This window comes from Somniosus microcephalus, chromosome 8 (assembly GCF_052327205.1).
Source record: "Somniosus microcephalus isolate GS21.2 chromosome 8, FLI_Smic_1.0, whole genome shotgun sequence".
Classification (NCBI taxonomy): Eukaryota; Metazoa; Chordata; class Chondrichthyes; order Squaliformes; family Somniosidae; genus Somniosus; species Somniosus microcephalus.
This window is the reverse complement of record NC_140994.1, coordinates 262,247,677-262,259,791: the sequence shown is the minus strand read 5'-3', so window position 1 is coordinate 262,259,791 and position 12,115 is coordinate 262,247,677. Positions and strand designations below refer to the sequence as shown.

The 12,115-nt window shown below is 56.9% G+C and overlaps 1 long non-coding RNA gene across 1 annotated transcript; it reads left to right on the top strand.

Annotated features, from left to right (window-relative positions):
- Positions 1–593: 593 nt before the first annotated feature.
- On the top strand, positions 594–11,879 carry LOC147114356 (uncharacterized). Its single transcript, XR_015079407.1, has 2 exons — positions 594–814; positions 11,375–11,879. It is a non-coding gene; the product is annotated as an uncharacterized LOC147114356 (long non-coding RNA).
- The last annotated feature ends 236 nt before the right edge of the window (positions 11,880–12,115 follow it).

Here is a 12,115-nt window from a genome sequence, read left to right as displayed (position 1 = left end):
GCAAGGGGACGGGCCCGAGGGAATGAAGGCGAGTGGGCAATGGGTTGTGAGGTGAGAGGATGGGAGTGAGGGGGAGAGAGGATGGTGGGGAGAGAGAGGATGGGGAGAGAGAGAGAGGATGGGGGGAGAGAGAGAGGCTGGGGGGAGAGAGGATGGGGGAGAGAGAGGATGTGAGGCAAAGGGATGAGGGGGCGAGGGGATGGGGCAAGAGGATGAGGGGTTGACGGGATGAGGTGAGGAGGGATGAGGGGATGAGGTGAGGAGGGGGTGAGGGGATGAGGTGAGGAGGGGTGAGGGGATGAGGTGAGGAGGGGCTAGGGGATGAGGTGAGGAGGGGTGAGGTGATGAGGGGGCGAGGGGAGAAGAGTTGAGGAGGGGCGAGGGGATGAGTTGAGGAGGGGCGAGGGGATGAGTTGAGGAGGGGCGAGGGGATGAGGTAAGGAGGGGCGAGGGGATGAGGTGAGGAGGGGCAAGGGGATGAGGTGAGGTGAGGCGAGGGGATGAGGTGAGGAGGGGCGAGGGGATGAGGTGAGGAGGGGCAAGGGGATGAGGTGAAGTGAGGCAAGGGGATGAGGTGAGGAGGGGCGAGGCGAGGGGATGGATGAGGGGGCGCAGGGTCAGCCCCAGGCCCAGCTGGAGGTCCTGGCACTCCTCCAATGCCAAGGATCACAGAGGAGGCAAGAGGACAGAGCGACCCCCCACCCCACCGTCCCCACAAAGCACTGTGGGATACAGGAGGAGCAGGGAGAGAGCAGGACCTGGCAGGGCCGCTGAGTGTTACCCCGGTAACCAGACAAACACCAAATAGCCGAGGGTAAGGGCCGAGCGGTCTCCTAGTGTCAATTATATCGGGAATTATAATTATAAATTAGGGTTTATTGGACCCCACGCGTGAAAGTTGCTGCCTGGATTAGTTTTACGCTGAAATTACCGGTAATGTTGGCGCCCGGTTGGCCCTGGAGATGGAGCACGCGGCCTTCCGCGACCGGTGGGCGCCACGGGGACTGAAGTGCATCATCAGTCTGGCCAATCAAATTTTAATGTAATTTGTTCAGTTTTATTTCAAGTTTTATTAAGTTACAGCTGATTTGTTTTAATAACCCAAACAAAAGAGTACACTGAAATTACAACATGGCCATTCGGCCCCTCCAGTCCGTGTTGTAATTCCAATCCCATTTGCCTGTACCCTTTTAACCAAACTATCTAATTAATTTGTAAATGTTTACATGGCTCAGTGGGTAGCACTCCCAGTGCAGTGCTGAGGGAGCACGGCACTGTCGGAGGAGCAGTACTGAGGGAGCGCCGCACTGTCGGAGGAGCAGTACTGAGGGAGCGCCGCACTGTCGGAGGGGCAGTACTGAGGGAGTGCCGCACTGTCGGAGGGGCAGTACTGAGGGAGTGCCGCACTGTCGGAGGGGCAGTACTGAGGGAGTGCTACACTGTCAGTGGGGCAGTACTGAGGGAGTGCCGCACTGTCGGAGGGGCAGTATTGAGGGAGTGCCGCACTGTCGGAGGGGCAGTACTGAGGGAGCGCCGCACTGTCGGAGGGGCTGTACTGAGGGAGTGCCGCACTGTCGGAGGGGCAGTACTGAGGGAGTGCCGCACTGTCGGAGGGGCAGTACTGAGGGAGTGCCGAACTGTCGGAGGGACAGTACTGAGGGAGTGCTACACTGTCAGTGGGGCAGTACTGAGGGAGTGCCGCACTGTCGGAGGGGCAGTACTGAGGGAGTGCCGCACTGTCGGAGGGGCAGTACTGAGGGAGCGCCGTACTGTCGGAGGGGCAGTACTGAGGGAGTGCCGCACTGTCGGAGGGGCAGTACTGAGGGAGTGCTACACTGTCAGTGGGGCAGTACTGAGGGAGTGCCGCACTGTCGGAGGGGCAGTACTGAGGGAGTGCCGCACTGTCGGAGGGGCAGTACTGAGGGAGCGCTGCACTATCGGAGGGTCGGTACTGAGGGAGCGCCGCACTGTTGGAGGGGCAGTACTGAGGGAGCACTACACTGTCGGAGCGGCAGTGCTGAGGGAGCGCCGCACTGTCGGAGGAGCAGTACTGAGGGAGCGCTACACTGTCAGAGGGGCAGTACTGAGGGAGTGCTGCACTGTCGGAGGGGCAGTACTGAGGGAGTGCCGCACTGTCGGAGGGGCAGTACTGAGGGAGTGCCGCACTGTCGGAGGGGCAGTACTGAGGGAGTGCCGCACTGTCGGAGGGACAGTACTGAGGGAGTGCTACACTGTCAGTGGGGCAGTACTGAGGGAGTGCCGCACTGTCGGAGGGGCAGTACTGAGGGAGTGCCGCACTGTCGGAGGGGCAGTACTGAGGGAGCGCTGCACTATCGGAGGGTCGGTACTGAGGGAGCGCCGCACTGTTGGAGGGGCAGTACTGAGGGAGCGCTGCACTGTCGGAGGAGCAGTACTGAGGGAGCGCTACACTGTCGGAGGGGCGGTACTGAGGGAGTGCTGCACTGTCGGAGGGGCAGTACTGAGGGAGTGCCGCACTGTCGGAGGGGCAGTACTGAGGGAGTGCCGCACTGTCGGAGGGGCAGTACTGAGGGAGTGCCGCACTGTCGGAGGGACAGTACTGAGGGAGTGCTACACTGTCAGTGGGGCAGTACTGAGGGAGTGCCGCACTGTCGGAGGGGCAGTACTGAGGGAGTGCCACACTGTCGGAGGGGCAGTACTGAGGGAGCGCTGCACTATCGGAGGGTCGGTACTGAGGGAGCGCCGCACTGTTGGAGGGGCAGTACTGAGGGAGCACTACACTGTCGGAGCGGCAGTACTGAGGGAGCGCCGCACTGTCGGAGGAGCAGTACTGAGGGAGCGCTACACTGTCGGAGGGGCAGTATTGAGGGAGTGCTACACTGTCGGAGGGGCAGTACTGAGGGAGTGCCGCACTGTCGGAGGGGCAGTACTGAGGGAGTGCCGCACTGTCGGAGGGGCAGTACTGAGGGAGTGCTACACTGTCGGAGGGGCAGTACTGAGTGACTGCTACACTGTCGGGGGGGCAGTACTGAGGGAGTGCCGCACTGTTGGAGGGACAGTACTGAGGGAGTGCTGCACTGTCGGAGGGGCAGTACTGAGGGAGTGCTACACTGTCGGAGGGGCAGCACTGAGGGAGTGCTACACTGTCGGAGGGGCAGTACTGAGGGAGTGCCGCACTGTCGGCGGAGCAGTACTGAGGGAGTGCTGCACTGTCGGAGGAGCAGTACTGAGGGAGCGCTACACTGTCGGAGGGGCAGTACTGAGGGAGCGCTGCACTGTCGGATGGGCGGTACTGAGGTAGTGCTGCACTGTCAGAGGGGCAGTACTGAGGGAGTGCGGCACTGTCGGAGGATCAGTACTGAGGGAGCGCTGCACTGACGGGGTGGGGGGCAGTACTGAGGGAGCGCTGCACTGTCGGAGGGTCAGTACTGAGGGAGCGCTGCACTGACGGGGGGAGCAGTACTGAGGGAGCGCCGCTCTTTCGGAGGGGCAGTACTGAGGGAGCAGCGCACTGTCGGAGGGGCAGTACTGAGGGAGTGCTGCACTGTCGGAGAGCCAGTACTGAGGGAGCGCTGCACTGTCAGAGGAGCGGTACTGAGGGAGCGCCGCACTGTCGGAGGGGCAGTACTGAGGGAGCACCACACTGTCAAAGGGGCAGCACTGAGGGAGAGCTGCACTGTCGGAGGGGCAGTACGGAGGGAGTGCTGCATTGTCAGAGGGGCAATACTGAGAGAGTGCTGCACTGTCGGAGGGGCAGTACTGAGGGAGTGCCGCACTGTTGGAGGGTCAGTACTGAGGGAGCGTTGCACTGTCGGAGGGGCAGTACTGAGAGAGTGCTGCACTGTTGGAGGGGCAGTACTGAGGGAGTGCTGCACTGTCGGAGGGTCAGCACTGAGGGAGTGCCGCACTGTCGGAGGGTCAGTACTGAGGGAACGTTGCACTGTCGGAGGGGCAGTACCGAGGGAGTGCCGCACTGTCGGAGGGGCAGTACTGAGGGAGCGCTGCACTGACGGGGGGAGCAGTACTGAGGGAGCGCCGCTCTTTCGGAGGGGCAGTACTGAGGGAGCAGCGCACTGTCGGAGGGGCAGTACTGAGGGAGTGCTGCACTGTCGGAGAGCCAGTACTGAGGGAGCGCTGCACTGTCAGAGGAGCAGTACTGAGGGAGCGCCGCACTGTCGGAGGGGCAGTACTGAGGGAGCACCACACTGTCAAAGGGGCAGCACTGAGGGAGAGCTGCACTGTCGGAGGGGCAGTACGGAGGGAGTGCCGCATTGTCAGAGGGGCAATACTGAGAGAGTGCTGCACTGTCGGAGGGGCAGTACTGAGGGAGTGCCGCACTGTCGGAGGGTCAGTACTGAGGGAGCGTTGCACTGTCGGAGGGGCAGTACTGAGAGAGTGCTGCACTGTTGGAGGGGCAGTACTGAGGGAGTGCTGCACTGTCGGAGGGTCAGCACTGAGGGAGTGCCGCACTGTCGGAGGGTCAGTACTGAGGGAACGTTGCACTGTCGGAGGGGCAGTACTGAGGGAGTGCCGCACTGTCGGAGGGGCAGTACTGAGGGAGCGCTGCACTGTCGGAGGGGCAGTACTGAGGGAGTGCCGCACTGTCGGAGGGGCGGTACTGAGGGAGCACCGCACTGTTGGAGGTGCAGTACTGAGGGAGCACTACACTGTCGGAGCGGCAGTACTGAGGGAGCGCCGCACTGTCGGAGGAGCAGTACTGAGGGAGCGCTACACTGTCGGAGGGGCAGTATTGAGGGAGTGCTACACTGTCGGAGGGGCAGTACTGAGGGAGTGCCGCACTGTCGGAGGGGCAGTACTGAGGGAGTGCCGCACTGTCGGAGGGGCAGTACTGAGGGAGTGCTACACTGTCGGAGGGGCAGTACTGAGTGACTGCTACACTGTCGGGGGGGCAGTACTGAGGGAGTGCCGCACTGTTGGAGGGGCAGTACTGAGGGAGTGCTGTACTGTCGGAGGGGCAGTACTGAGGGAGTGCTACACTGTCGGAGGGGCAGCACTGAGGGAGTGCTACACTGTCGGAGGGGCAGTACTGAGGGAGTGCCGCACTGTCGGCGGAGCAGTACTGAGGGAGTGCTGCACTGTCGGAGGAGCAGTACTGAGGGAGCGCTACACTGTCGGAGGGGCAGTACTGAGGGAGCGCTGCACTGTCGGATGGGCGGTACTGAGGTAGTGCTGCACTGTCAGAGGGGCAGTACTGAGGGAGTGCGGCACTGTCGGAGGATCAGTACTGAGGGAGCGCTGCACTGACGGGGTGGGGGGCAGTACTGAGGGAGCGCTGCACTGTCGGAGGGTCAGTACTGAGGGAGCGCTGCACTGACGGGGGGAGCAGTACTGAGGGAGCGCCGCTCTTTCGGAGGGGCAGTACTGAGGGAGCAGCGCACTGTCGGAGGGGCAGTACTGAGGGAGTGCTGCACTGTCGGAGAGCCAGTACTGAGGGAGCGCTGCACTGTCAGAGGAGCGGTACTGAGGGAGCGCCGCACTGTCGGAGGGGCAGTACTGAGGGAGCACCACACTGTCAAAGGGGCAGCACTGAGGGAGAGCTGCACTGTCGGAGGGGCAGTACGGAGGGAGTGCTGCATTGTCAGAGGGGCAATACTGAGAGAGTGCTGCACTGTCGGAGGGGCAGTACTGAGGGAGTGCCGCACTGTTGGAGGGTCAGTACTGAGGGAGCGTTGCACTGTCGGAGGGGCAGTACTGAGAGAGTGCTGCACTGTTGGAGGGGCAGTACTGAGGGAGTGCTGCACTGTCGGAGGGTCAGCACTGAGGGAGTGCCGCACTGTCGGAGGGTCAGTACTGAGGGAACGTTGCACTGTCGGAGGGGCAGTACCGAGGGAGTGCCGCACTGTCGGAGGGGCAGTACTGAGGGAGCGCTGCACTGACGGGGGGAGCAGTACTGAGGGAGCGCCGCTCTTTCGGAGGGGCAGTACTGAGGGAGCAGCGCACTGTCGGAGGGGCAGTACTGAGGGAGTGCTGCACTGTCGGAGAGCCAGTACTGAGGGAGCGCTGCACTGTCAGAGGAGCAGTACTGAGGGAGCGCCGCACTGTCGGAGAGGCAGTACTGAGGGAGCACCACACTGTCAAAGGGGCAGCACTGAGGGAGAGCTGCACTGTCGGAGGGGCAGTACGGAGGGAGTGCCGCATTGTCAGAGGGGCAATACTGAGAGAGTGCTGCACTGTCGGAGGGGCAGTACTGAGGGAGTGCCGCACTGTCGGAGGGTCAGTACTGAGGGAGCGTTGCACTGTCGGAGGGGCAGTACTGAGAGAGTGCTGCACTGTTGGAGGGGCAGTACTGAGGGAGTGCTGCACTGTCGGAGGGTCAGCACTGAGGGAGTGCCGCACTGTCGGAGGGTCAGTACTGAGGGAACGTTGCACTGTCGGAGGGGCAGTACTGAGGGAGTGCCGCACTGTCGGAGGGGCAGTACTGAGGGAGCGCTGCACTGTCGGAGGGGCAGTACTGAGGGAGTGCCGCACTGTCGGAGGGGTGGTACTGAGGGAGTGCTGCACTGTTGGAGGGCAGTACTGAGGGAGCGCCGCACTGTCGGAGGGGCAGTACTGAGGGAGAGCTGCACTGTTGGAGCGGCAGTACTGAGGGAGCACCGCACTGTTGGAGGGGCAGTACTGAGGGAGCACCGCACTGTCGGAGGGGCAGTACTGAGGGAGAGCTGCACTGTCGGAGTGGCAGTACTGAGGGAGCGCTGCACTGTCGGAGAAGCAGTACTGAGGGAGAGCTGCACTGTCGGAGCGGCAGTACTGATGGACCGCTGCACTGTCGGAGGTGCAGTACTGAGGGAGTGCTGCACTGTTGGAGGGGCAGTACTGAGGGAGTGCCGCACTGTCGGAGGGTCAGTACTGAGGGAGCGTTGCACTGTCGGAGGGGCAGTACCGAGGGAGCGCCGCACTGTCGGAGGGGCAGTACTGAGGGAGTGCTGCACTGTCGGAGGGGCAGTTCTGAGGGAGAGCTGCACTGTCGGAGCAGCAGTACTGATGGAGCGCTGCACTGTCGGAGGAGCAGTACTGAGGGAGTGCTGCACTGTTGGAGAGGCAGTACTGAGGGAGCGTTGCACTGTCGGAGGGGCAGTACTGAGGGAGTGCCGCACTGTCGGAGGGGCAGTACTGAGGGAGTGCTGCACTGTCGGAGGGGCAGTACTGAGGGAGTGCTGCACTGTCGGAGGTGCCGTCTTTCAGATGAGACATTAAACCAAGGCCCCGCCTGCCCTTTCAGGTGGATGCAAAAGATCCCACTGCCACTATTTCAAAGAAGAGCAGGGGAATTATCCCCGGTGTCTTGGTCAATATTTATCCCTCAATCAACATCACTAAAGCAGATTAACTAGTCATTATCATATTGCTGTTTGTGGGAGCTTGCTCTGCATAAACTGGCTGCCGCGTTTCCTACATTACAACAGTGACCACACCTCAAAAAGTACTTCATTGGCTGTAAAGCACTTTGTGACAAGTATTTTTTTATTTATGCTATCTGCTTCGATCACTAACTCCAGTTGTGCGATCCACAGCCTCACAACCCTATGTGTTAAAAAACTGCTCGATACTGAGAGAGTGTCTCCCCTGGCTGGGGAGTCTAGAACCAGGGGTCACTGTCTCAGGATAAGGGGTCGGCCATTTAGGACTGAGATGAGGAGGAATTTCTTCACTCAGAGGGTGGTGAATCTTTGGAATTCTCTGCCCCAGAGGGCTGTGGAGGCTCAGTCGTTGAGTATATTCAAGGCCGAGATCGATAGATTTTTGGGCACTAAGTGAATCGAGGGATATGGGGATCGAGCGGGAATGTGGAGATGAGGTAGAAGATCAGCCATGATCTTATTCAATGGCGGAGCAGGCTCGAGGGGCCGAATTGCCTAATCCTGCTCCTAATTCTTATGTTCTTAAGGTAAGCGGTGGGGGGGGGCGGGGTTGGGGCTTTAGAGCAATGTTCCCTCTTATTTTTTTTCTTGCGCAGTCCCTTTAATTGGCTGCGTGGCCCATTCAAATTTTCGTGCACGCGCGGTTTCTTCCCTATAAAAGCCGGTGAGCAGTCTGCGCGGGACCTCCAGACCATTGCGTGGCCAAGCAGCTTAGGGGGATCGTTGGTTGAGAGATGATCGTGATCGGGGCAGATCCTGGGGCAAGAGGAGGCCCAAGGCTTCTGACTGGGGGCCCGCGGAAGCTGAAATTGTTTTGGGGCTGAAAGTCCACCCCCGGATACACCAGCGGCACCAGTGTCTCCACCCCGGTGCAGTTGCCACGGCCGGCGCAGTGAGGGGCACCTCCCGGGTATTTTGCTACTCCTTAATTTGCATATGGGGACGGGGTGGGATTTCCTGAGCAGGAGCAGCTCCTTAAAGTGACAGGTGCTCTTCCTGTTGGCTTCAAATGATGCTGAGAAAGGGCCAGCCATCCACTGACTGGCGGAGTGCAGAAGCGAACTCAGCTCACTTATCTAACAGGACCCCCATAGCTGTGCTGCGGGGAGTTGATGTCAAGGAGGCACAAGCCATGCTCGGGTATTTAGGCCTGCCCTCCTCAACACTCCTTCTTGGTCTAATTTCCACAGGCTCATACCATCCATTGCTACCTCACTTTATTTTGAATTCATTCTCGGGATGTGGGCATTGCTGGCATTTATTGCCCATCCCTAGTTGCCCCTTTGGGAAGGTGGTGATTGTTAGATCCGTGTATCTTGATGTAGTGTCCTTCAATAATTAGACAAGCGACTGCAGGGAACGATCAACAGGTGTTTACTGAATGAGGGTTACTCTAGAACTATCTGTACAGATCCCTACTCAGGGTTTATATACAGGTGTGGTCACTGCCGGTACTACAGTATACAGGAGCTGTAAAAAGTAGTTCTCCCCTTAAATGTACATACATTACAGCGATGAGCCTTCTTCTTGAACCGCTGCAGTCCGTGTGGTGAAGGTACTCCCACAGTGCCATTAGGTAGGGATTTTTGACCCAGCGGCAATGAAGGATTGGCTGATATATGTCCAAGTCAGGATGATGTGTGACTTGGAGATGGCGGTGTTCCCATGCGCCTGCTGCCCTCGTCCTTCTAGGTGGTGGAGGTCGCGGGTTTGGGAGGTGCTGCCGAAGAAGCCTTGGCGAGTTGCTGCAGTGCATCTTGTAGATGGTGCACACTACAGCCACGGTGCATGGGTGGTGGAGGGAGTGAATGTTTAAGGTGGTGGATGGGGTGCCCATAAAGCGGGCTGCTTTGTCCTGTATGGTGTCGAGCTTCCTAAATGTTGCTGGAGCTGCACTCATCCAGGCAAGTGGAGAGTATTCCATCACACTCCTGACTTATGAATGAATGAGCTAAACAAGATAAGTGAGTGGGTTGAACAGTAGCAGATGAAAGGTAATGCAGAGTATTTCACATGGGAAGGATAATGGGCCACATATACACTCCATGAACAATGCTGGAATAGCTATGGTTAAAGTTGAAGGAGACCAACATGTCCAACCAATGCAGAGCAGTGATCAACAAAGCAAATAGCTTGTTGAACTGCAGTCAAAACAATGGAATACAAGTCAGAAGAAGTCATGATCAGACTGGGCAGTGCTCTAGTTAGACCCCACCTTAAGCATTGTCTCCAATTCTAGTCACTGAGTAACAAAGGAGATGTTTAAGTCGGGAGGCAATGCAAGGAAGAGCCATGAGACTGATCCTTGGTGTTATTTTTTATTCATTCTCAGGATGAGGGCGTCGCCGGCAAAGCCAGCATTTACCCACCCATCCCTAGTTGACCCTTGAGAAGGTGGTGATGGGCCGCCTTCTTGAGCCGCTGCAGTCCGTGTGGTGAATGTTGTATCCTGAAAAGTGGACCCGGTGTTGTGCCAGGTCGACACTTAACCCTTTCCCCCTCAGAGCGGACTAAGTGATATACAGAGTCGACACTTAGCTTTGGTACAGATGACAGACTTCGAGTGAAGAATGGTTCAAAACGGTCTTTATTCACAGGCCTGGGGAGAACCTTCTGAGACCCCTCTCAGATCCGACTCCCCCGATTCCCTAGCAACAATCACAGTTATAGAAAAATCAAACCCCCCTCCCTAGGGGCGGGGATAAAGCTTATCAGCATATACAGAGTTATAGCTAAATGGCAATTATAAACCGTGACATTTCATCTTCTTGCCGCCCACAATCCCACATTCCTGTTATCAGTTGGTCCCATCACCCCCCTGTGACTGTGGACCTCATCTTAATTGCTCTACAACCATCCATTTGCCCGTAGCCAGGTGGTTTTGCTTGTTACATGTTTTCTTAAGATAACAGTCCTCGTTAAGGCGTGCGAAGCACAGACTATCGGCCCCATCTCAGGTTACCTCTGCAAAGCAAGCACATTCTAATTAGTCCCACTATACTTTGAAGAATGGAACCCTGTTGTGATTTACAATAAACAAATTCTTAGGTGCGTTATCTTGCATATATGCTGCCTCACCTGGCCAAACACACATCCTCCTCAATCTTCCCATGAGTTGTTCTGCAGTTTAATCTCTCAGCATTTGAAGGCACTTAACTATGTTTTAAAACTTAGCTGGGTAAATGCAATATACAGACCTCTATACCGTTTAACTCAGGGTAGGGATTAACCCATTATCTCCACCTTGTACATTAGTGCTGCATTATACATATTCTAACATTAAACTAAATTATACATATTCTAACATACAAACTAAGGTATAATAGTAATTTGGCTACTTCAGTCCCCCCCCCTTATGGCCCATTGGTCACTTTGACCCAATACGGCCAATATGCTGCAGTTTAAGATTGTTTGCTATGAGGACCGTCGCCCTAGTTGTACCAAGCCAGGGTGTCTAGTACTCATACTTCCGCAATCCTAAACACAGTCTTCATAATGATTCTCCTCACACCCTACCCCTTGCTTGTTGGTGGTTAGCAACAGTGTTTCTTTCTCTTCTTCCTTCGTTATTCGTTTGGTTCTGGCCTGTGCTAGGTTGTGGTTCTTTCGCCATCGGCAATATCCACAAAGTAAGAACAAAAGGATCATTAATACAGCACCTTGCACAACTACCAGCACATGTGACATGATCCTGATCCAGGGGTGTATATCGATCGACATTTAGCCCCCAATTCCAGATCTTATTGTACCAAGGAGTTTCCGCTAATGTTGTACCAATGTCTTTTTGTTGTTTCTTTAAGTCTTCCTCTATTTTATGATAATACTTTAAAATTTCCTCCGTTTCCTGCCGTAATTTCTTCCAAGCCTCCTCTTCCTCTAACTTAGGAATTGCCTTGGGCTCTGGTATGACATAAGCTTCAACCTCTTTATTAAGTACCATACTATCAAGTGACCATGTTATCGTTTCCTGTGGTCTTGGTGGGTGTATATATTGATGTCCTATCTGTGTATTCAAGATGGCGGCCGTGACGGTCCGGTGCTGAGATCGCTCTCCCTGCTTCGGGCGGCCAGCTCTCGCCGCTCGCTCCCGCAACCGGAGCAAGGTGCTCGGCGAGTCGGGCAGAGGCAGCGCAGCGCGGTGAGCAGCAGCAGCAGCCAAGCTGACCCGCTGGAGCACATCGGCCGGCAGCTCCTCGGCGGGAAGGAATTACGACTGGGAGGAGGGGAGCCGAGCTTGGCGGCCAGAGGCCGACCCGCGAAGAGAGAGAAGTAGGCCCCGGGCCGTGGAGCGTGGAGCCAGCGACGGTGAAGAGGAGGCTGAATTGGAGCATTCACATTCCGACGATGTGTTCGACGAGTTGGGCGGAGGAGTGCTGAGGGACAACGTGCTCCCACTGCCACGGGAAGCCATTGTATTGACTCTGAACGCGGCGCTGTATGTATAGCTGACGCGTCCCTATGGGGAACAAGCATTCCATCGTACTTGTTACATATGGCAAATAAATCTAATCTGAATCTGAATCTGAGATATCTTTGGATCAAAACAAAAGTTTGGTTGGGGAATGGGACAAATCATATCTTGATATTCATATTTCTGTTCAGTTGTGGTGACACAAAATGTCCCGTTGTTCCTTGGTGCTACCCTTGTCCGGTGTATCCCCCTTGGGTGTACCTCAAGGGTGCAATTGGTGGTTTTTGTGAATCCGCACTCGGATGTGTCTCCCTCGGCTGAGGGGGGGTGTGTGCACGCCCATGTC